The sequence below is a fragment of the Callithrix jacchus genome, chromosome 15 (assembly GCF_049354715.1).
Source record: "Callithrix jacchus isolate 240 chromosome 15, calJac240_pri, whole genome shotgun sequence".
In the NCBI taxonomy this organism is placed as follows: domain Eukaryota; kingdom Metazoa; phylum Chordata; class Mammalia; order Primates; family Cebidae; genus Callithrix; species Callithrix jacchus.
In genome coordinates, this window is record NC_133516.1 from 20,516,930 (window position 1) to 20,542,188 (window position 25,259).

Below are 25,259 nucleotides of genomic sequence, written 5' to 3' on the forward strand. Positions count from 1 at the left end.
AGCTTCATTCATTTAATTATTGTTAAAAATATCAGAGATTCTTTGCCTTTTTAAAAATAAATTCTACACAACACAGACTAATTGAATAAACTCCATGCTAATTTATACCCAGATCTGTTATTCTTCTACTCTGTATCTCAACTATGAATACTTCCCATCATCTCCAATGCTCCAGTCCAAGACTTCAATTATTTCTTATCTGGGATTGTTAAAGTTGTTTAACTTGGCTTCTTGCTTCAATCCCTGAACTCCTACTTTCATTATCCAGAAACATCAGTGTAAACTTTTTAAAGTGTAATTTGGATCGGTTACATCCTTAATTAAAACACTCCAATGAATTCTCATTATAAATACAATATTTTCTTTATGGCCTCCAAAGCAAGCCTGATCTTGTTTCTGCCATCTTTTCAAGCTAATCTTTCACTGCTTCTTTCATCTGATCTGGCTTCAGACACACTGGGCTGACTTTTTTCTATCCATTAAAAATTCCAGACTGGTTTTGGTTTCAGAATCTTTACCCTTAGTATTGACTTTGTCTGGGATGGTCCCTTTCCTATTTTAAGTATGCCCTGTCTCCTCCGTTTATTTCTCAAGTCAAATGTATCTTCTTTTTAGTCAGACACTACCTGCTAAGATTCTTTGTTGTGTTAGATTATAATTAATTTAGACATGCTTAGGGTCATTGCAATTCCAACATAAAAGATGTCAAGAGTTTTAATTGTATTTGGAGACAATGGAGTTTACTCTCTCTATATCCAAATCTTAATAAATTAACACCACAAAATACCCAGAATACCCATGTATCTCTAAAACCATTTGAAATTAAGTGATGCGCTAACCACATTAACAAATAAGGAAGTGCCAGGAATCCAAAGTATAATGAGGGAGATTCCCATATATATACCTAACCAATAATGTGCAGTTTAGTTCTAAATATATATTCTAAAAATCAAAAACAAAACTGAACTAACAAAAAAGTTTTTCTCTTCACCATATGTTTTTACTAGCTGGACTTTTGATTTTTTTCTGGTTTCCATTTTATAGGAAAACAGATGTTTCTGAACAAGTGTAAGTGGGTGGATTCGAAAAGCTAAAAACATTGAAAGCCTTTATTTCTCCTTTGTTTTCAGAAAAGAAAGAGAAGACAGGATATCATAGTATCCATTCTTTTAAAAGTCTTTATTGGCACTTGCTTTTATTTTCTGCTATTTTAAGTTTTCTCCTCTTAAGCTAGTTGACCAAATAAATAAATAACAATAAAATGCAATTTAGTTTTTATTTTCTTCTTCAAAATTAAACTAGCCCAGAGGGAAAATACCCAGTTGTACAGTAGTCTTTGTAATAACTTCACACAACCTATCCCATCTGTCCTTTTATTTCCATCCCTTATTCTAATTCAGGCCTTCATTATTTCATGCTTTTGTTTTTTTTCGAAGAAAATTCCTATATGAATGCCATAACTGGATTTTTTTTTTTTTGGTCTCATTAGAGTATCTCATAAATAATGGTTCCAAAGAAATGTTTTAAATAGCAGATTTAATCAGATAGGTGGACTGGAATAAACCCTGAACCCAAATTAGGATACCTGTTTTTAAACAATTTCTTGCACTTTCAAGCTGTTTTACCTTTTCATCTTACTTATCTTTTTGAAAATCTATTTCCTCAATTTTACAATCTTATTCTCCGATGTATTGCAAGATTTAAACAAGATCATGCATATTACATTTAACTAGATGCCTGATATTAAATACACATTTTAAGATCGCTGTTTAATGTTTCTCCCCCAAGCAAAACCATAAATAGCTTCCCGTCATCAAGAGAATAAATTCCAAATGTTTACCAATGGCATTCAAATCATGCCACAAAGTGGAACCAACATGTTCATTCAGTGAACTTGCCCTGACGTATTCAGTCATTTAGAAAGTTGGACATTGTTTTTGTACATGCTTTGATTTCTCATTTTTTTTTGTCATTTCCTGCATATATTTTTTTATCTGGAATGCCTTTATACATCTTTATTTACTGGTTGGAATGTTGCTTATTTACTTTTTCCTCAAAACTTTCCAGACTTTCAAAGTGCCATGAGACCCAATATAATAATAGTTTATATTTCTGTGTCAAAAATTTTAATTAAACCAATTTATTAATGTTTTTAAAATGGTTAATAATATTTGTGTTCTAAGTAAACTTTTCTTAACCTCTCTAGAAATTTTATAATTTTAGGATTTACATCTAAGTCAGTAATCAATTTTCAGTGTATGGTATGAGATACAAATTTCTTATCTTACTTTCATTTAGAAATTTAGTTGTTCGGCCAGGCGCGGTGGCTCAAGCCTGTAATCCCAGCAGTTTGGGAGGCCGAGGCAGGTGGATCATGAGGTCAAGAGATCGAGACCATCCTGGTCATCATGGTGAAACCACGTCTCTACTAAAAATACAAAAAATTAGCTGGGCATAGTGGTGTGTGCCTGTAATCCCAGCTCAGGAGGCTGAGGCAGGAGAATTGCCTGAACCCAGGAGGTGGAGGTTGCGGTGAGCTGAGATCACGCCATTGTACCCCAGCCTGGGTAACAAGAGCGAAACTCCATCTCAAAAAAAAAAAAAAAAGAAATTTAGTTGTTCTAGCAAAAATTATTGAAAATGATTTTCTTTCTCTATTAAATTGTCTCAGAGCCTTTGTAAAAAAAAATCAATAATATATGTGTGGGTCCATTTCTGAACTTATGACTTTGATCTCATCCCTCTATATCTTTAAACTTTTGCCACTCACAAAGGGTCTTGATTTCTGTAAGCTTTGTTTTGTCTTGAAATCAAGTATAGTAATTATTCTAACTTTGTTTTTTTTTTTGAAGAAGAAGAGATTAAGCAAACTAAGCAAAACTAAGAGATTAAGCGAACTATGAAGAAGAGATTAAGCACACTAAACTTGGGCCTTGTATCTTTTGCTGTGATTAGTGAATCCGTAACAGCCCAACAGATCACCAAATACCACCAGGCACTGCTTAGGTATAGATTCAGATATTTTGAGTTTTGTTTCATGTCCAGTTAGTGCCCTCAAAGTGAGCCATGGATGCCAGCTGTGACTTCAAACCTTATAAATATATGCTCACTCAACGCCTCTCAGGGTCTAGATTTTGCCTTTTATTTTTTATTTTTTTAGAGAAAAAAGAAAGAAAGGAAGAAAAAGAAAGATAAGAAGAAAGAAAGAGAGAAAGAAAAAAAGAATAAAAGAGAAAAAGAAAGAGGAAGAGAAAGAGGGAGAGAGAACAAGAATCTTGCTCTGTTGCCAAGGCTAGAATGCGGTCTAAAAATGGGTATTAAAAACCTTTTATGCCAATAAATGTGCTTACCAGTGGAGACAGGAAGGAATAAGGGAGGAAAATAACAAACAAGCAGCCAACCAGTATTTCATTTAAACCTATGAAATGCTATGCAATTGCTGAGGAGTGATTTACTTCCAATTTTGTGGTCACTTTTAGAATAGATGTGATGTGATACTGAGAAAAATGTATGTTTTGTGGATTCGGGGTGGAGAGTTCTGTAAATGTTTATTAAGTTAACTTATTTCAGGTCTGAGTTCAAGTCCTAGATATGCTTGTTAATTTTCTGTCTCGTTGATCTGTCTAATATTGACAATGTAATGTTAAAGTCTCCCACTATTATTATGTGGGAGTCTAAGTCTCTTTGTAAGTCATTAAGAACTTGCCTTATGTATCTGAGTACTCCTGTATACTTTGTTCTTCTTTTAAAGGAAGTACTTAGCAGGGTAACGCTAAGTCCTTTGAATTTCCATATAAATTGTAGAACTGGTTTGTAGAGTTTGCCAAAAAAAAAAAAGCCTATAGGATTTTGATTGGAACTGCATTGAAAGTATAGATAATTTTTGGGTAATTGACATTTAACAATATTGAGACTTTCAATCCTTGAATGTAATATATCATACCATTTATTTGGACCTTCAGTTTCTCACATTAAATATTTGTAATATTTAGTGTGATATCTTTGTTTTTTTCTGTTGCATTTATCTAAGTATTGAATTTGAGTGCTGTCATGAATAGATCTTGAACAATTTTTATTTTTCTATTTACTTACTGCCAGCATATACAAGTACAAACATTTTTAATATTAACCTTTTATTCTCACTCATCAGTTCCAGCAGTTGTTTTGTAGACTTATTGAGGGTTTTTTGTACCTGTATGTTATTATATATCTCTATGTCTCAATGAATGCAGAATAGAAATTCCTGATTCTCTTTGCCAGGTTGTTTTATCTTTATATATGGAGCTACCATCACCATCACATATTTATCTAGAAGAAAAACTAGACATCATCTTGATCACTCCTTTGTCTCATTTTCCAAATTAATCCAGAAAATCCCCTGGTTATCTCTGCCATCCTCAATCTTTCCAGTTATATTTATTTTTACAGCCACCACCTTACCACCCCCCCACCAGCTACAATCCTCTCATTTCTGATGGGTTAAAATAATTTACCTAATGTTCTTCTTGCTTCTTCTATTGACCTTCCACACAACAAAGAGAGATATATTTTTGGAATATAAATAGGATTATGCTGATACACTGTCAGAAACACTTCATTAAGCTTCAGTGGAATCCTGGGTTATTTATTACTGTCTTCAAGGCCTGAAACACTATGCTCCCTGCTTGAGCTCCATACTTGTACTTCTACTCATTATGGTGTGGCTGCAGTTGTCTTTTCTGTTTCTTGAATATATCCAGTCCTTCTCACCACTGGGTTGTTCTTCCCTCTGCCTGGAGTTCTCCTCACCTTTCAGGTTTCCGCTCAAAGGTAAAATTCTCAGAGATGCCTCCCTTGAAACACTAGCTACAACAGTTATCCCACAATTAGTCTCCATCTTTGATTAATTTGCTTATTTCTTTCATCACATTATCACAACCTGCAATAATCTTTTAATTTTATTTTTGACTGGTCTCGTTTCTGTTACCATAATTTAAGGTATCTTGTCTTTTCAGTTTGTTGCTGTATTCATAATACTTCAAATAATACCTAATGCATAATGGGAATTCAACATATGTATTGAATGAACAAATGAGTGAATAAATATTTCTAAACGTCTAAGCTTTTGTTAAATTCCTAAAGGGGACTTTTACTCAATTTAAGAATGACTGCTTTTAAAGTATAAAATATAGATTTCTTTTATTTTGTTCCAAAGCATAAAAACCACAATAGCATTAATCAAGGAGAACATAAGACAGGAAAGCAGGCATATAGATATAATAAAATATACTTCTCTAGATCAGTTGATTTCTATCAACCAACTTAATCAAAAACAGATTATGTATATTATGAGAGGTCCACTGGTAGCTTCTCAGAAATTTCTCTGAGATTTAGAATTTATTTGCATCTTTGATTGCTTTAGCATTGCACTAGTAAGATATTTATGGGGTTAAGACATTGCCAACCACACTATTTGAGACAAATATTGAGAGACAATGTTTCCCTTGTTTAAAATATTAATCATAATCCTTCCTCTCTGTCCTTATATCACATCTTGCACTTATTTTGTTTATCTAGCTTTTGTTGTTTTTATGTATCTCTCAAAACCGTATCATCTTAACCTTGAATTTTTTAATTGATATTTATGTGAATGAAATAATTTTCCTTCTTCTTCATTTTTTTGAGATGTACTAAAGGAAATCTTAGTTACTCTATTCTGTAAGATTAGTTTATAAAGCATCTCCTTCTTTGTCACATTATCAGATACCACAAAAACATTAAATGTTTTCAAATAGAATTTTTTTTATTATACGTTAAGTTCTGGGGTACATGTACAGAATGTGCAAGTTTGTTACATAGGTATACACGTGCCATGGTTGTTGGCTGCATCCATCACCCCATCATCTACATTAGGTACTTCTCCTAATGTTATCTCTTCCCCTAGTTCGCTACACTTTATAGGCCCTGGTATGTGATGTTCCCCTCCCTGTGTCCATGTGTTCTCATTGTTAAACTCCCACTTTATGAGTGAGAATATGCAGTGTTTGGTTTTCTGCTCTTGTGTTAGTTTGCTGAGAATGATGGTTTCCAGCATCATCAATGTCCCTGCAAAGGACGTTAACTCATCCTTTTTTATAGCTACATAGTATTCCATGGTGTATATGTGCCACATTTTCCTTAGCCAGTCTATCATTCATAGGCATTGGGTTGGTTCCAAGTCTTTGCTAGAAATCAAGTTACAATGATTCTAATGGAATAAAATGAATGAACCTATCACATGAAAATAATGGGAGACATTACTTATAGTGGATGGGTTAATTTAACAAATTTCTGGAAAACAATGCAAAAGTGATAGGAGAGATAGACTCACAGAAGTAACAGACTAGACTATACATAAGGAGAATATAATGAGAGAGAGGAGATCATTTTCCATACAGAAACCCAAAAAATACTGATAATTCCATATATTGAATTACTTAAATTGTTTTACTTTTCACTTTCAGAAATCTTATTTAGTGTTTTTTCAAAGACATTCTGTCATTTTCATTGTCATATATTCTTTTCTTATTTTTTAAACTGTATTAAAAATTTGATTTATGTCTATCAATTATTGAAGATGTTTTCTCTTTCTACCTAAGGTCAAGTTGAGAGAGAAATTCCCCTTGGAGGTTTCTGTTGAAATTTCCACCTATTCTGGATATGAGATTTCTCCCTTGACCTCTGTACTTCTTGAGGTCATTAAAATCTAAGCTTGGCTTTCTTTGGTTTGGCAAACACCCTCAGGTAACAACGTGTTTCAGTTCTTTTTTTTTTAACTCTGGGTTTCTACTTTTAATTGTTTTTTAGAATCTAAAAATTTTTAACTTTCTTGCAAGATTGGCTGTACTCTGAGAGGAATGGGTTTGTAAGAATATTTTATCTAGCAATTGCAATTGGTTTCAACAAGAGTTTGTTCAGTTACCAAGTCTATCATGCCATCTGAAACAAAAATTTATTTTTTTTCTTGTTTATTACTTCTTTCTCCAAATGGAAGGAGGTAGAAGGAAAGTCTGGTACTTGGCCTGTCTTAATCAGCATTATATCTTGTACATATAAAGGAGTTTATGATATGTATTAATATTTATTGAATAAATACAAAATCATAAGTATTTACACTTCATTTATTTTAATATATATTTACATCATATGATTTCAATAAAATATAGAAAATTATTAACAATAACTATAACTTCTAAGTATGTTTGCAGTACTTTTATGTACATCCTCATTTATCACCTGTGAGTATGCATTACATTTTAGTAAGGAGATATTTTTTAAAAATTAAATATGTGATGTTGTAAATATATTTTAAAATTGCTAACTATCCAAAGAAAAAACTTATAGGTAATAAAACTACAAGTTAACAGTAGCTATCTATAGGGGGGTGAAGTATAGTTTTTTTTTTAATTGCACTTTAGGTTCAGGGGTACATATGCAGATCATGCAGGGTTGTTGCATAGGTACTTACATGGCAAGGTGTTTTGCCACCTCCATTCCCCCATCACCTATATCTGGATTTTTCTCTATGCTGTCCCTCCCCAACCTCCCCACTCCCCCTCACTATCCCTCCCCTAACCCCAGTGTGTGATGCTCCCCTCCCTGTGCCCATGTGTTCTCATTGTTCAACACCCACCTATGGGTGAGAACATGGTGTGGTTGGTTTTCTATTCTTCTGTCAGTGTGCTGAGAATGATGGATTCCAGATTCATCCATGTCCCTACAAAGGACACAAACTCACCATTTTTTATGTCTGCATAATATTCCATGGTGTATATGTGTCACATTTTCCTTGTCCAGTCTATCATTGATGGGCGATGGGTTGGTTCCAGGTTTTTGCTACTGTAAACAGTGCCACATTGAACACACGTATGTATGCATGTGTCTTTATAATAGAACGATTTATAATCCTTTGGGGATATACCCAGTAATGGGGTTGCTGGGACAAATGGTATTTCTATTCCTAGATCCTTGAGGAATCACCACACTGTCTTCCACAATGGCTGAACTAATTTACGCTCCCACCAACATTGTAAAAGTGTTACTGTTTCTCCACATCCTCTCCAGCATCTGTTCTCTCCATATTTTTTTAATGATCAACATTCTAACTGGCATGAGATGATATCTGAATGTGGTTTTGATTTGCATTTCTCTAATGACCATCGTGATGATGAGCATTTTTTCATATGTTTATTGTCCACATAAATGTCTTCTTTTGAAAAGTGTCTGTTCATTTCTTTTGCTCACATTTTTATGGGTTTTTTTCTTGTAAATTTGTTTTACTTCTTTGTAGATACTGGATATTAGCCCTTTGTCAGATGGGTAGCTTGCAAAAATTTTTTCCCATTCTGTTGTTTACCTGTTTACTCTAATGATTTTTTTTTTTTCTGTGCAGAAGCTCTTAAGTTTAATTAGATCCTGTTTGTCTATTTTGGCTTTTGTTGTCATTGCTTTTGGTGTTTTAGTCATGAAGTCCTTGCCTATGGCTATGTCCTGAATGGTATTGCCTAGGTTTTCTTCTAGGGTTTTTATGGTGTTAGGTCTTATGTTTAAATCTTTAATCCATCTACAGTTAATTTTTGTGTAAGGTGTAAGGAAGGGGTCCAGGTTCAGCTTCTCTGCACATGGCTAGCCAGTTTTCCCAACACCATTAAACAGGGACTCCTTTCCCCATTGCTTGTTTTGGTCAGGTTTGTCCAATATCAGATGGTTGTAGATGTATGGTGTTGCTTCTGAGGCCTCTGATCTGTTCCATTGGTCTATATTTCTGTTTTGCTATCAGTACCATGCTGTTTTGATTACTGTAGCCATGTAGTATAGTTTGAAGTCAGGTAGTGTGATGCCTCCAGCTTTGCTGTTTTTGCTTAGGATTGTCTTGGCTATGTGGGCTCTCTTTTGGTTCCACATGAAGTTTAAGGTGGTCTTTTCCCATTGTGTGAAAAAAGTCAGTGGTAGCTTGATGGGGATAGCATTGAATCTATAAGTTACTTTGGGCAGTATGGCTGTTTTAATGATATTAATTCTTCCTAATCATGAGCATGGAGTGTTTTGCCATCTGTTTGTGTCTTCCCTTATTTCCTTAAGCAGTGGTTTGTAGTTCTCTTTGAAAAGGTCCTTAATGTCCTTTGTTAGTTGTATTCCTAGGCATTTTATTCTCTTTGTAGCAATTGTGAATGGGAGTTCACTCATGATTTGGCTCTCTGTCTGTTATTGGTGTATAGGAATGCTTGTGATTTTTGCATATTGATTTTGTATTGTGAGACTTTGCTGAAGTTACTTATCATCTTATGCAGATTATGGGCTGAGACGATGGGGTCTTCTAAATATACAATCATGTCATCTGCAAATAAAGACAATTTGACTTCTTCTTTTCCCGTTTGAATATGCTTTATTTCTTTTTTGCCTCATTGCTCTGGGTAGAACTTCTAATACTATGTTGAATAGGAATGGCAAGAGAAGGTACTCTTGTCTAGTGCCAATTTTCAAAGGGATGCTTCCAGTTTTTGCCCATTCAGTATGATATTGGCTGTGGGTTTGTCATGAACAGCTTTTATTATTTTGAGATACATTCCATCAATACCTAGTTTGTGAAGAGTTTTTAGCATAAAGGGCTGTCGAATTTTGTTGAAGGCCTTCTCTAGATCTATTGAGATAATCATGTGGTTTTTGTCTTTGGTTCTGTTTATGTGATGGATTATGTTTATGGATTTGCGTATGTTGAATCAGGCTTGCATCCCTTGGATGAAGCCTACTTGAATGTGATGGATAAGCTTTTTGATGTGCTGTTGCATTCCGTTTGCCAGTATTTTATTGAAGATTTTTGCATCAATGTTCATGATGGATGTTGGCCTGAAATTTTCTTTTATAGTTGTATCTCTGCAAGGTTTTGGTATCAGGAAGATGTTGGTCTCCTAAAATGAGTTAGGGAGAATTCCTTCCTTTTCTATTGTTTGGAATCAATTCAGCAGGAATGGTCCCTGCTCCTCTTTGTACGTCTGGTAGAATTCAGCTGTGAGTGTATGTGGATCTGGACTTTTTTTTGGTTGGTAGGCTATTAATCGCTGCCTCTATTTTTGACCTTGTTACTGGCCTATTCAGGGATTCAACTTCTTCCCAGTTTAGTCTAAGGATGGTGTAAGTATCCAGGAATTTATCCATTTCTTTTCGATTTACTGGTTTATGTGCATCGAGTTGTTTGTAGTAATCTCTGATGGTAGTTTGTATTTCTGTGGAATTGGTGGTGATATCCCCTTTATCATTTTTTATTGCATCTATTTGATTCTTCTCTCTTTTCTTTTTTATCAGTCTGGCTAGTTATCTACCTATTTTGTTGATCTTTTCAAAAAACCAGCTCCTGGATTTATTGATTTTTTTTTGAAGGGCTTTTTCTTTCTCCAGCTCCTTCAGTTCTGCTCTCATCTTAGTTATTTCTTGTATTCTGCTAACTTTTAAATTTGTTTGTTCTTGCTCCTCCTCTAGCTCTTTTAATTTTGATGATAGGGTGTCGATTTTAGATCTTTCCTCACTTCTCATATGGACATTTATTGCTATAAATTTCCCTCTGGACACTGTTTTAAATGTGTCCCAGAGATTCGGCTATGTTATGTCTTCATTCTCATTGGTTTCAAAGAACATCTTTATTTCTGCCTCCCTTTTTATTATTTATCCAATAGTCATTCAGGAGCAGGTTGCTCAGTTTCCATGTAGTTGTGTGATTTTGAGTGAGTTTCTTAATCTTTAGTACTAATTTGATTGCACTGTGGTCTGAGAGACTGTTTGTTATGATTTCCATTCTTTTGCATTTGCTGAGGAGTGATTCACTTCCACTTATGTGGTCAATTGTAGAGTAAATGTGATGTGGTGCTGAGAAGAATATATATTCTGTGGATTTGGAGTGGAGAGCTTTGTAGCTGTCTATTGGGTCTGCTTGGTCCAATTCCAAGTTCAAGTCCTGGATATCCTTGTTAATTTTCTGTCTTGTTGATCTGTCTAATGTTGAAAGTAGAGTGTTAAAGTCTCCCACTATTATTGTGTGGTAGTCTAAGTCTCCTTGTAGGTCATTAAGAACTTGCTTTATGTAACTGGGTGCTCCTGTATTCCATGTGTATATGTTTAGGATAATTAGCTCTTCTTGTTGCATTGATCCTTTTATCATTATATAATGCCCTTCTTTGTCTTTTTTGATTATTGTTGGTTTAAAGTTTGTTTTATCAGAAACTAAGATTGCAACTCCTGCTTTTTTTTTTCCTCTCCATTTGCTTGGTAAACCTTCCTCCATCCCTTTATTTTGAATCTGTATGTGTCTTTGCATGTGAGATGCATCTTCTGAATACAGCACACCAATGGGTCTTAACTTTTTATCCAATTTGCAAGTCTGTGTCTTTTGCTTAGTGCATTTAGCCCATTTACATTTAAGGTTAATATTGTTATGTGTGAATTTGATCCTGCCATTTTGATACTAGCTGATTGTTTTGCCCCTTAGTTGATGCAGTTTTTTCATTGTGTCAATGGTCTTTACCATTTGGTATATTTTTGCAGTGGCTGGTACTGATTATTCCTTTCCATGTTTAGTGCTTCCTTCAGGAGCTCTTGCAAGACAGGCCTGGTGGTGATGAAATCTCTCAGAAATTGCTTGTTCATAAAAGAATTTTATTTCTCCTTCACTTATGAAGCTTAGCTTGGCTGGATATGAAATTCTAGATTGAAAGTTCTTTTCTTTAAGGATATTGAATATTGGCCCCAACTCTCTTCTGGCTTGTAGGGTTTCTGCCAAGAGATCTGCTGTGAGTCTGATGAGCTTCCCTTTGTGGGTAACCCAACTTTTCTTTCTGGCTGCTCTTAGCATTTTTTCCTTCATTTCCACCCTGGTGAATCTGACAATTATGTGCCTTGGGGTTGCTCTTCTTGAGGAATATCTTTGTGTTGTTTTCTATATTTCCTGGGTTTGAATGTTGGTCTGCCTTGCTAGGTTGGGGAAGTTCTCCAGGATATTATCCTGGAGAGTGTTTTCCAGCTTGGATTTGTTCTCCCTATTACATTCAGGTACACCAATCAAACACAGATTAGGTCTTTTCACAAAATCCCATATTTCTTGGAGGATTTGTTAATTTCTTTTGACTCCTTTTTCTTGAATCTTGCCTTCTCATTTTCTTTCATTGAGTTGAGCTTCAATCTCTGATATCCTTTCTTCTGATTGGTCAATTCAGCTATTGACACTTATGCTTTGTGAAGTTCTTGTGCTGTGTTTTTCAGCTCCATCATGTCATTTGTGTTCTTCTCTAAGCTGGTTATTCTAGTTAGCATTTCGTTTAACCTTTTTTCAAGGTTCTTGGTTTCTTTGCATTGGGTTAGAACATATTCCTTTCGTTCAGAGACGTTTGTTATTACCCACCTTCTGAAACCTGCTTCTGTCAATTCATCCAACTCATTCCCCATCCAGTTTTGTTCCCTTGCTGATGAGGAGTGGTGATCCCTTGGAGGAGGAGAGGCATGCTGTTTTTTGGTGATTTCATCCTTTTTGCACTGGTTTCTTCCTATCTTCATTGATGTATCTACCTTTGGTCTTTGAAGTTGGTGACTTTTGAATAGGGTTTCTGAGTGAACATCTTTTCTGTTGATATTGAAGCTATTTCTTTCTGTTTTTTAGTTTTCCTTCTAACAGTCAGGCCCCTCTGCTCCAGCACTGCTGGAGGTCCACTACAGACCCTGCTTGCCTGGGATTCACCTGCAGGAGCTGCAGAACAGTAAGGGTTGCTGCCTTTTCCTTCTTCTGGTATCTTCCTCCCAGAAAGGTACCCGCCAGATGTCAGCCAGAGCTCTCTTTTATGAGGCATCTTTTTGGTTATACAGAGGTCAGCGAGGTACCTGAGGAGGCAGTCTGTCCCTTTTCAGAGCTCAAGTGCTGTGCTGGGAGCTCCGTTGCTCCATTCAGAGCTGCTGAGCAGGGATGTTTAAGTCTGCTCCAGTAGAACTCACAACCACCTCTTCCCAGGTGTTTATCCCGAGAAGGTGGGGCTTTATTTGTAAGTCCATGATGTGCTGCTGCCTTTTTTCAGAGATGCACTGACCATCAAGGAAGCAGTCTGCCTTCAGAGGTATTGCTGAGCTGCTGTGAGCTCTGCCTGACCACTGTGTAAACTTCCTTGCAGTTTTTTTACACAGGTAAAGTTAGAACTGCCTTGGTAATGGCAGACTGCCTCAGTAATGGAGGACTGCCTAGGTAATGGCAGATTGCCTGGGTAATGGCAGACTGCCTCAGTAACGGCAGACGACCTTCCCTCCTCAGAGCTTGACTGTCCCAGGTCAAGCTCAAATTGCTGTGCTGGCTGCTAAACTCTCAAGCCAGTGCATTTCAGATTGCTAGTCTTTGTGGAAATGGGACCCACCAAGCCAGATCACCTGGCTCCCTGCTTTCAGCCCCCTCTTTTTCAGGTGAATGGGTGGCTCTGTCTCCCAGGAGTTCCAGGCACCAGTTAATACAACTGACCAGATTGTGCAGGTTTTTGTGCTGGAAACCTGTACCAATGGCTGAAATAGCTGGTTGGTAACCCGCAGGGCTTGTTGGCTGGCAGGTGGCAAACGCCTGGTCTATGGGCTGTAAAGACCACCGGAGAAGTGCAGTATCTGAACTGGAGTGCCGGAGTGACTGGAAAAGCCCCCAATGGCCTCTGTTTGGTAGAATAGGAGAGTCCTCCAGTTCGTTGCACTTCCCAAGTGAGGCAGCACCCCACCCTGCATCAGCTCATCCTCCTTAGGCTACACCCACTGTCCAACCTGTCCCATTAAGATGTACCTGGTACTTTTGTCGGAAATGCAGAGATTATTCACCCTCTCTATGGTTCTCACTGGGTACTGCACTCTGGAGCTGTTCCTATTCATCCATCTTGGCCACTCTCCCAAAATAATTAATTTCTGCCTTTAGTTTTACTGATATAATATCATTTTCTCTGTTCAGTATTTTTTATTGAACCTTAGGTCTTCCTTTGTAATTAATTTTTTTAATAAAGAATATCTCTAGAAGTTCTCTTAATTAGAGTTTATTGGTATATATGTTTTTACTTTGTGTGTGTCTAAAAACACTTTTACCCTCATTACTGAAAGATAATGGCACTCGGTATAGATTTTCCAAAACTACTTTTGAAATATTTGCTGGTTTCTTTTTTTTTTTCTTTCCTAAAATAATATATATCTTAATATATATTCTGAAAAGGGCTCTTTGCTGGTTTCTTTTTTTTTTTTTACTAGAATAATATATATTTTAATATATATTCTGAAAAGGGCTCTTTGCTGTTTTTTTTTTTTAATTTTTTATTGCATTTTAGGTTTTGGGGTACATGTGCAGAACATGCCAGACAGTTGCATAGGTACACACATGGCAGTGTGTTTTGCTTCCTTTCTCCCCTTCACCCCCATTTGGCATTTCTCCCCAGGCTATCCCTCCCCAGCTCCCCCACCCACTGCTGGCCCTCCCCCTTTCCCCCCAATAGACCCCAGTGTTTAGTACTCCCCTCCCTGTGTCCTTGTATTTTTTTATATGTTTAGTTTTTAAATTGTTGAGCATACTCTATATGTGGTGTTTAAGAATAACCAACACAAATAGTAACAGTTAGATAAAAACATACAATGGCTTGTAATGTCTGACTTTGGATAGGTTGTTTTAACCAACCAAAGTCAGATATTATGTGCTATCATATAAATGTAAATTACATAATTTTTATATAATTAATTAAAGAAATTAGTACAATAAAACACATGTTAGTGTGTTTTACAGATGGAGAAAAGCATTATTAAGTTTCTTCACAGTGACAATGGCCATTTTGTCCTTTATTCAACTTTATTTTCAAGTAAACTAAAAAAATGTATAAATGTTCCTGGCATATTATCTTGATAATTATCACCAATAATTATCCTGATTTTTAACACAATTAATGCTACAAATGCTAGGGCACAAAAACTTCATATATAACTTTATTTATTCATTAAATATTGTATAAGATTAATAATATCTGCATAATAGAACTAAGGATGCTACTTATTTCTTATCAAAATTTGTTAGAATGTATCTAGACTTGGTTTATTTATTTTTCTGGAACATGATGATTTCTGAGGCAGAAACAATAATTTTGTATGCTTAATGAAAACTATTTTTTTGTTGTTTGTTTGTTTTGAGAGTCTTTCTCTTGTCACCCAGGCTAGAGTACAATGGTGCTATCTCAGCTCACTCCAACCTCTGCCTCCTGGGTTTAAGCGATTCTCCTGCCTCAGCCATTCTGGTAGCTGGGATTACAGGTGCCTGACACCACACCTGGTGCTTTGTACTTTTTTTTTAGTAGAGACGGGGTTTTGCTGTTGGCCAGGCTGGTCTGGAACTCCTGACCTCAGGTGATCCATCTGCCTCAACCTCTCAAAATGCTGAGATTACAGGCATGAGCGACTACTCCCGGCCAACAAAAACTTTTGTGAGCTAACATTGGAGGTGCTCACCTTGATGCAGTCACATCACTTAAGAAAACCTGCAAATGTTTTGTATTAAAGCTGATGATCAGACACATTATGCTCAGCTAAAGCCTGTACAATTACTGCAGTCAAATTTTTTAGCACCTCTGTTGGAGACCATTCAGGATCTACTTGTTCTTTTTACATTTTCCTTTTCAATGATCACAGTACTGTAGTATGCAACAGCCCACAAAGCTGTTTCTCTCATGTTGTCTCAATCGTATGTCCTGTGAAAGAACAGAAAACTTAAATGTAATTGCCATTTGCTTCATAAACAAAACAAAACAAAAATAGATGAGAACAAGAAAAGTGAAGAAGTTTACCTAATGTCATACAAGAAATCACTTGCATCACACAATTTCTAGTTCTGACAGCTTAACCTTCCATGTTTATCTGAGAGATTTATGAAGAAAACATCTTTCTCCAAATAACAAGAGCTGGACAACGTACAGAATCTCACGGCCCTATATCTATCTAAAAGGTTAAGAACAAAGTTAAGAGAAAACTTGTGGCCTGAACAGAATAGTTGTAGGAGACCTTTTTTCCCCAAGACCTCTCCTGAGCTATCTGGATCTTTGAAAATCACATTCTGGGGGAATGCATCTCATGTGTCAATGTGGTGTGACCGAAGTGCAACTTTGGCTTTCTTGGCTTTAGACCAACTTGCTTTATTAAAAGATGAGTGACAACTTCCAGCATAGGCAAAAACAGGCAAGTTGATTGCAAGCAATAAGAAAGTACCTTTTTTTAAAGGTAGAAAATCATTACCAACTGAAAAAAATGTATAAAAGTAAATATTAGAATGCACTTGAAATGGTTAAGCTACAGAGGGGTTGGCTGTTGAATTAAAATGTGTCATCTTGTTGGCTTTTTGGAAGAAAGCCAAAGACAGCATCTAAAATGCTTTTCTTAGTTATGAATAAACGCATCAGAATATATGGCAATTGTGATCAAAGGAATACAAACAAATTGAGGAGAAGCGAGATGTGGATTACATCAGCTCAGCAGGACAAGTGTCAGATTTATTGAACCCAGCAAGGACAATGTGTGAGACATCACCGTCTAGGCTGAGTTAAAAATAAGAAGGGCATTTTTTTTTTCGTTTTTTGTTTTTTTTTTTAATCTAAAATCTGCCAGAAATCCTGTGCTGGGACATTGAACCACGTTGAATTGAAGTTGAAGAGTCTGCGTATTATCAACAAACAATTTTAGTTGAAAGACTAAATATCGTCTGATGTCAAATAAAGAATATTAACCTGTGATTAAGGGTATGAGGTTTCCAATTGCTGATGGTCAACATGTGAAGTAGAGAAGTAATGTTTCTTAGGTGGGCCTGAATTTCTCAACCATTGAAAGATTAGAAGTGATTCTGGAAATGTCTTTGTGTTGGGCAGAAACTTCTAAGGAGCTACACCACAGAAATAAATGCACAAAGGTTTTCATCCAACTCAGATGACATATGGTCTACTTTGGGTCCATGGATCCCAGATGATAACTTTGTTATCCTAAATTAACTTATAGATCATCTAATTCTAAAAGTTTGTACAGCAGTAATAAGATCAAAACAATATTAGAGGTTAAACGGTAAATCTAATATTCTAATTTTACGGTTTTGCCAATTGAATGTGAGAGAAGTTAGTGTCTCCTTCATATTCAACATGCCTATCCTTTTCCCATTTGGTGCTATTGCCCTTCACTAATATGCCTCTTATCTTTTCATTTGCTTTTTATATTTGAGCAACCGGTGCCAACCCAAGCTTAGCCCAGCTCACTAGAAAGTTGTTTCCTGTCTTTAAAAACAAATTTTGATTTTTGAAACTTTTATTTCAAAACTTGAGGAGAGTGTGTGTTAACTACTAATGTGTTTTCAAACTCATGAGGAATAGCATATTTGAAAGGAATACAGTATTAACTTTGACCTCCCAGCAAAGCATTCTTTAAAAGTCGACATAAGTTTTTCTTTTCTAATCTCTTTCTCTTTGCTTCTCCTTTCTGGTTAGTGCTTCTAAAGCAAGTTAATTAAGATTGATAAATCAAAACTGTTAGATACTTATAAATCAGAAGGGGTAATTTGTGACTGTGTTTGATCTACAGGAGAGCTTAGTGGGTAAGTAAAGTAGAGACAGAAGAGGGTGCTTAATATTGTACATTTTTGTGGCAGTTATGTTAAGGACAAGCTTCTATGCTGGTGAGGACCTCACTTACACTAAATTCAGAATCACAAGACCATTCAAAGTTCATCTTCACTGTACATATTCGGGTTTATTGGTGGTTAAATAATTAGGTAGACAGATATCTGGGTACAGGGAAAGTGTGGAAGGACTGCTACTGATAGAAGCATAAACAGTTGTGTATCAACTGTAAGAACTATTTCAGAATACTGGTAGTCTAAGCTCCAGCAAATAACCTGTGCTGAGAGAAAACAGACTGAGTTCATAATAAAAAGATTTTTTTTAATCCAAAATCATCCAGAAATCTTGTGCCAGGACATTGAAGCATGTTGAATTGAAGTTGAAGAATCTGATTATTAGCAACAAAAAATTTTAGTTGAAAACTAAATATTATCTGATGTCAAATAAAAAACATTAGCCTATGACTAAGGGTATGAGGTTTCCAATTGCTGATGCTGAACTTGTAAAGCAGAGGAGTCATGATTCTAAGGTGGGCCTGAATATCCCAACCATTGAAAGATTAGGAGTGATTCTGGAAATGTCTTTGTATTGGGCAGAAACCTCTAAGGAGCCACTCCATAGAAATAAATGCACAGGCCGGGTGGGGTGGCTCACACCTATAATCCCAGCACTTTGGGAGGCTGAGATGGGTGGATCACGAGGTCAAGAGATTGAGTCCATCCTGCCCAACATGGTGAAACCTCATCTCTACTAAAAATACAAAAATTAGTTGGGCATGGTGGCATGTGCCTGTAGTCCCAGCTACTCGGGAGACTGAAGCAGGAGAATCTCTTGAACCCAGGAGGTGAAGGTTCCAGTGCACAAAGGCTTTCATCCAACTCAAATGATGTATGGACAACTTTGGGTCCAAGGATTCCAGATGATCTCTAATGTTAACTTAGAGATCATCTAATTCTAAAAGGTTATACAGTAGTAATAAGATCAAAACAAGATTAGAAGATAAAGGGTAAATCTAAAATTCTGATTTACAGTTGTGCCATATGAATATGAGAGAAGTTGTGTCTACTTCATATTCACCAAGTGTATCCTTTTCCCATTTGGTGCTATTGCATTTCACTAATATACCTCTCATGTTTTCTTTTTTTAAAAAATGTATTTGGAACCAGTACCAATCCAAGCTTAGCCTAACTCACTAGAAAACATTTTTGGCTTTGAGCGCTGGCATGATAGTGCTCACAACAAAAATGAATCTGACAGAGAATGGAGAGAGAAATGGAAAATCAAATCAATGGAATTAAAGGAAATATCTGGGACAATCTTTAAAGATCCATTAGCCAGCAAAATTGGAACTTACATGCATTCTTAGGAACTGGTCATGTTGTTCTTGTTCTCACTTTCTCCATTTCACTGAGAAATAGCCATTCTCATTAAATTGAATTCTGATGTCATTGCCAGTATTGGGCTTAGGCATTCTATCCAAAAATAACTGATTATTAAGTGATGACTGAGACGATTCACACACAAACTGGTTTTTTTGGGTAAGGCAACTAAGACACTGAATTCTAACTAATTATGTATATGCGGTGTGTCCATTTTGAGTTTTATTTTAGTAGCATTTACAGATATATTTTGCATTTAATAATATAAAAATTAGGCAGCTGTTCATATGCAAATCACATTAAAAGAGAAAATTTTTAAAAAGGGTTAACCTTTTGTTAACCTTTTAACCTGCTGTGCTTTCATGCAAATATTTTTATATTTAAAAGTTAATTAAAAGCATTTTTCCTTTTCTTTCTTTTTTGAAACGGAGTTTGCCTCTTGTTGCCTAGGCTGAAGTTCAATGGCATGATCTCACTGACTGAAACCTCTGCCTCCGAAGTTCAAGAGATTCTCCTGCCTCAGCCTCCCAAGTAGCTAGGATTACATGTATTTTTAGTAGACATGGGTTTTCACCATGTTGGCCAGGCTGCTCTTGAACTCCTGACTCAGGTGATTCAACTGCCTCTGCCTCCCAAAGTGCTGAGATTACAGGCGAGAGCCACCGCACCCGTCCTGTTTTCTTAATCATCTTTAATCTAGTAAAGATAAATACAAAGATTTTAAAGTTTCTTCTCTAACTCCTAAACAATACTTAGGGATTTGGTATGAAATATTCGGAAGTTGCATCAACAAATTTTTACACTGTGCTTTCAGATAAAAATGAAGGCTAACTTTCAAAAATCCCGGAGTGAGTGATAGGAGAGTGTGATATTTCGGATAAATGGATATCTTCCTGTCAAGAAATTTTACAAATTCAGTCCTTTTCTTTGGCCTCTTTAGAAATCATATCTGAGTGCAAGGGAAGGAGTGTGACATTATTTAAAGAAAAAAAGCTTAGCTTAGATCATCTCTAGTTGTAAGATATTAATGGCATCCAAATATATTATATTTAAAAATTTTATTTAAATAAATTATATTGGATATACTTCATATCTCACTATGTTTTAGTTGCCTGAATTTTCTCAGATACTTTTTAAACTATTGAGATATAATTGACCATACAAAAATACTATATCTATTTAATATTATATGACTTGATGATTTTGGAGATAAGTGTACACCCAGAAAATCATCATCACAGTAAATGCCATAAACATATCCATTATCTCTAAACGTTTCCTCCTGGCTTCTTTATTTATTACTATTCTGTCATAAGAAGAGATAACATAAGGTATACCCTTTAGCAAATTTGAAAGTATACAATGTGAAATGAACCATAGGCACTATGTTATACGGTAAATCTCCAGGGCTTATTCATCTTGTATCACTAAAACTTTGTACCCTTTGACTAATTTTGTGTCCTTTGACCAACAATTTTCACATTACAAAAAATGCTAAATATGTGAGGTAATATGTATGTTAAATAGCTGATTTAATTATCTACACACCCATTGTACACACACACATATATTACGTTTTACACCATATATACAACTTTACTTTTATTATATATGTTTAGACAAGTAATTATGCCCATAACTGAAAAATAAGGAAATGATAAAAAAAGGATTGGGAATCAATGCGGAATAAGGTTCAAGTCTTGATTATCTCTTCAATTACTTTTGTGATAATGGGCTAGATCTCTTCGTAGCACTATTTAAAGTTATTTTATGTATGTCTCTCTCATTAAAATGTAAGGTTTCTGGAGACAAAATATGCTTAATGAATATGTAATGATGATACACATTTTGTATGTGTGCATTTTATTTGTTTTGCTGGACAAGACATTCACCTTAGAATAGGGTTACTTCTGTTTCAGTTCTTTTGTCTTCTGCAATATCTGATGTATGGTCTTGCATATCAGAAATTCTCTGTAGATGTTCTCAATGGAATCATGTTAATGTGGCAGAAAAAAACAGTAGAAAATTGGTTACTCCCATTCTATTTGCAAAATGTAGTTTCTACAGTAACATCATTTCATGCGTTCTTGATTTGATAAAAAAATAAAGAAAAGAAAGAGAATCCCATGGTTTTAGCATGCTAACTTAAAAATCCGTATCGAGACCGAGCAATTGCATGCCCAAAGAAAACATTGATTTAATTATTTTCTAAAAAGATGTCCATATCTCTTTAACTGCCACTCAAAGAAAATGTGAGTTTATTTAAATAAAAGATATTTGGAACTACGGCTCTTATAATAAACCTAAAAATAGAATTATTTAATATATCTAGGAAAATTTTTCATAGCTCTGGTATAATCACAGAATAGTCAATCCACCAGAAAGGTAACTTTTTTTTTTTTTTTTGAGACGGAGTTTCGCTCTTGTTACCCAGGCTGGGGTGCAATGGCGTGATCTTGGCTCACCGCAACCTCCGCCTCCTGGGTTCAGGCAATTCTTCTGCCTCAGCCTCCTGAGTAGCTGGGATTACAGGCACGCGCCACCGTGCCCAGCTAATTTTTTGTATTTTTAGTAGAGACAGGGTTTCACCTTGTTGACCAGGATGGTCTTGATCTCTTGACCTCGTGATCCACCCGCTTCGGCCTCCCAAAGTGCTCGGATTACAAGCGTGAGCCACCGTGCCCGGCCCAACATTTTTTTACTAACGATTTTGAAATATCAAGTGATATATAATGCTTTAATTAATCTAGGTTATTCAGAAACACCTAAGTCATAGTGACTATATAAAAGAAATAAAAATCTGTTTCTGAAGTGTCTAGTTCATTTTTATGTAAACAGGAGAATAAAGCAATGTTTTATTCATTCAACATAGACCGGACTGGATTAGGATTAGACTTGTTACTTTGAAGTTAAATTTACTATGAAATTGATATCCATTAGAATGTGAGAACAAGGAGGGACCCTAGCAGTCATTCAAATGAAGTTCTGATAGGTGAAGAAACTGAAGTAAAACAATCTCTTCAATATTGTACAACTAGCTACTCTAGATTAGCTCAGCTTTGAAGGTCGGCTAGATGTCCAGATGGAAGCATCTGCCTCTTAGTCCAATGTCTCCTCCAAAATATAGCCTTTTGACTCCTCAAGGGATACCAAAGAGTAAAATTCTGTAACAGGTACTCATCAAGGTTGGAAGCTAATAGGTTTTGGACTCATCTATTATATATCAAGAAAAGGGTTGCCAGTTTATAATAATACATTGTAATCAAATAAATATGCTAATATTAACATTATATCAAGTCCTGAAAAATACCTTTCTTTGAATATTTAGGAGGCATTTGTGGATTTAATACTGCTTTCTTTATGAAATTTAGTAAGATTTGCATTGTGTATGATAAATAACATTCTGTTTATCAGAATGCGAAGTAACAGAGAAGGATGTAAATGTACTGCTTTATTGTGTGTATTAGTAGGAATTATTTCAGTTGCAAAAGGCAAGAACTCAGCTCAAATTAGCTTATGCAAAAGAAGCTCGCTGGCTGGGAATAGTAGCTTCAAGTTGAAAGCAAGAGATATAGAAAAACAAAGCACCTAGGGTAGGAATTATGCACTCAGAATTGCTAAAATATTATCTGTCTCTTTTCTTATCTGTGCTTAGCTTCATTCATCATATTTTAAATATGATATGACCCCTAGCCATTCCAGTATTATTTCCTTTCAGTTTAGCAACACTACCCCTTCCCTTAAAGGATACGGCTTCTTTATTCCAGGTTCTATAGGTCAATGTTAAGAAAGGTCTTGAACTGGCACAGCTTAGGATATCAGTTTTTGCCACAAATAGAGGGACTTTTTATTGTATAACTAGTTGTTACTGTTTGAATTTAAGACAGGAAAGTATCATTTTCAAATAAAAATCCAAAAGTGGCACGAGAAAATTCTTATAATATTTTGCTTTAATTTGTACATTTATTTGGCCATTATTAAATAAATGCCCTTTACGGAAAATGTAAAAAGTAACACAGAAAATAAATAAGCAGAAAAAGTCATCCAATAACCCTCATGATCCCAGCATAATAATCTTCTTTAAGGTAACTGAAATGACCATCCTTCCTTTACAATTGCAGATGCTAACACCCAGGAATTTTAAGAAACTTGTCAATTCTAGTAAGTGGTAGAGCACAGAGAAAAGAAAAGCTGGATGCTTTTACAGAGCAGGAGACAAGGATAGAAAATGACTTATGACTGGAAAAAATACAATTAACAAATTATTTTAAATTTCACAGGTTTAATTGTACAGAGAGAGAGCCTAGAACAGGAGAAACATACCAAGGCAAGACAGGTAATGACCTCAGGTTTAGAGATTTACGTTTTATTACGGTTCTATTTCCATTTAGATATTAAGGTGCAACTGTCCAATAGGCAGTATGAACCCAAGACTGGTCAGGATATTGTGTCAATGGCACTGGTTGAAGGCACCGGTGTTAAAGGTTGTAGATAGAGTTGTGTTGAAGCAGAATCTTGAGCAATTTAAGTTAGATGTTGTACAGATTTCTTAAGGCTACAGTTGTTTTTGTTTCTTTTCTTTTTTAAATTCTTTTAATGTATATATTTTATTGCACTTTAGGTTCTGGGGTACATGTGCAGATCATGCAAGATTGTTGAATAGGTACATACATAACGATGTGGTTTGCTGCCTCTATCCCCCCATCACTTATATCTGGCATTCTCCCCGGGTTATCCCTCCCCAACCTCCCCACCACTTTCTGTCCCTTCCCTATTCCCTCCCAACAGACCCCAGTGTGTGATACTCCCCTCTCTGTGTCCACGTATTCTCATTGTTCAACACCCACCGATGAGTGAGAACAAGTGGTGTTTGATTATCTGTTCTTGTGTCAGTTTTCTGAGGATTTCCTTCTTTTTTTTTTTTAAAGCCCTGGGCCATTTCCTTGAAGAGCTCCCATTGGAAAAGTCATAGTTTGATATGGTATGAGAAGCTGGCCAGGATTCTAAATGGTGAATGTGGCAACCGGTTGTCTGCCTGGTATAAAATACATCCGCGTGTTCAATTCTCCTCAGCTCCAAGGCTAACTATCATCCTTAACTATTGTGTACATCCATTCCTCTAAGTATCAGAAGATTAGGAACTCAGATAGCTTGTTTTGCTCCTGAATCTGTTACTAAGTAGCTGTATGAACTAAAAAAAAACCTATTTTTCCAACCAGGGCTTAGATTTCCTCATATCTGAAATGACAAGAATAGACTAAATAATCGCTAATTACCCAGCTCTGTAACCCAGACTCTATGATAAGAATAAGCATTTCCCCAAACTCTAAAACTTCATATTCTTTTATAGAAATTACTACTTTTTTCTTATCCTCTGGTCATCTACATAAACGTCTCATCCATCCTCTAGACAATAACCATGATAGGGCAGAAAATCAATAACCATCTCTGTGTCTTACTTGGAATTTAACACAGAACATTGAAAAATAGTAGAAATTAATACAAATTTAAACAGTAAACAATGACATGCATTTTTAAACTGAATACCTTGTGTTCTGTGCTAATTTCTCTGATAATAACATGTTAAAGTTCAAAGCGGTAGTCATGACAGTGATATTCTAGAACCATCATGATTCAAGTGTGGTGCTCCTTCTATAATTGTAAAATAAGGTTTGAGTAGCCACACAATGCTTCTCATATCTAGAATTCTAATAGATCAAAGCTCTCTTAAACCTACACCTCTAGGATCTATGACCTGGAGAAATCACCTTCTTGCATATTGTACATAGGGTGGTGATCTTCATTTATATTCATTCCTTGGAGCCTTGGCTTTATGCTGCTGTGACAGCTTGTCAGGAATAAATCATGTCAAGAAATGCGTTCTCTTTGGAGATTTTCATATAGCTCATGTTGCTAGAAAGAAGGAAAAACATATTAAGTTTGTTTAATCCAATTAATAAAGATATATATGCTGTCCTGTGCAGCTGGTCAATTGGCAATGGAGGTAGTTAATTTTAAGGTCATAAACTCAGAAACTTAAAGACTACTGTTAACTCTCTACAATTATATTGTAAATTCTTTTTTGCTTTTATAACTGTAGCAAAAGAAAAAGTATCTTTCCTTGCATAGGCAGACATGGTTCAATATTGTATTAGCACCCTCAGAATTAATAGATAATTCATCAACGTGGATCTAATTAGATTGACTATTTGGATTTGTATATTTTTCTTTGCCATTT